Here is a 1,309-nt window from a genome sequence, read left to right as displayed (position 1 = left end):
AAATGTGGGGTTCACATATGCAAATATTTGTTTCAAAGAAAACTAAACATGGTAAGTACACTGTTGAAGGACTGACCTGTACCCTGGGGAAGAGCATGGGAGGAGCTGGAGGCAGAGAAGACTGAGGGATGGAGAAGCCAGACTTCAGCTGGGAAACAGGACGCAAGGCAGGATGACTTGCTGGAGGGTTGGAGGTGCCTTTGGAAGTGCTGGACCAAAGTTCAGTAGCCAGCTGGAGGCAAGAGAGGCAGGGAGACTTGAAAATGAGGAATGGGGACCTGTGGGGAAGATGTGGCTGCCTAAATGAAAGCGGCTTGGAGGGGAAAAAAACGACTTGACAAATAGTACCTCAGAGGAATCCAGGGATGGTTAGGATCCCTCAAAGGACAGCTTTGACTCAAAATTGAAGATGAGATCTGGGCTGCTACTTGAAAGGTCTCTATAACCCCAGGATTTCTGACTAAAGGACGCAGTCAAGTTGAAATTGCTAAGCCACCAATTTAATGTGCTAATCACCGGAACCAAGTGACTCTAAGAAACAGGACTTTATTTATTTATTTTTGGTTGTGCTGGCTCTTCACTGCTGCTCGGGCTGCTCCCTAGTTGCTGTGAGCAGGGGCTGCTCTGCCGTGGTGGTGCGCGGCCTTCTCCTTGTGGGGGTTTCTCTTGTTGGGAAGCGTGGGCTTAGGGCGCTTGGTCTTCAGTAGCTGCAGCTGCAGGCTCAGTAACTGTGGTGCCCAGGCTTAGTTGCCCACAGTGTGTGGGTTCTTTCCAGATTAGGGATCAAACCTATGTCTCCTGCATTGGCAGGCAGAGTCTTTACTACTGAGCCTCAAGGAAGCCCTGAAACAAAACTTTTAAATAGTATCTTTGGAAAAATTTCAGATTCCAATTGTCCATTCCTGGCATATACGAAAGCAATTGATATTTTATACTGACTTTCTGAAATGGAATCTCACTCCATTTATTTAGATCTTCTTTTATTTCTTTGATCAGTGTTCTGTGGCTTTCTATAGATCCTGTACATGTTTTGATAGATTGTATACCTAAGTATTTGTAATTTTTTTGGTGCTATTGTAAGCGATAGTTAAAAAAAATTTCAAATCCCAATTGTTCATTGCTGGTCTCTAGCAAAGTATAAGAAATTACACTTTTACCTTAATTGCTGCTTTGAGCTTGTATCCAAACCCACTCTGAGGGAAAGCTGGGGCAGGATGGGTCAGTAATCACAGCTGTCCCCTTCCCCATCTGTCCCTCCTTCCTCCTCTGTAAATATTTGTTGATCTCATTTGACTGAGTTGATGTTATG

Source organism: Budorcas taxicolor, chromosome 23 (genome assembly GCF_023091745.1).
Source record: "Budorcas taxicolor isolate Tak-1 chromosome 23, Takin1.1, whole genome shotgun sequence".
NCBI classification, from domain to species: domain Eukaryota; kingdom Metazoa; phylum Chordata; class Mammalia; order Artiodactyla; family Bovidae; genus Budorcas; species Budorcas taxicolor.
Note: the sequence above shows the minus strand (reverse complement) of the source record.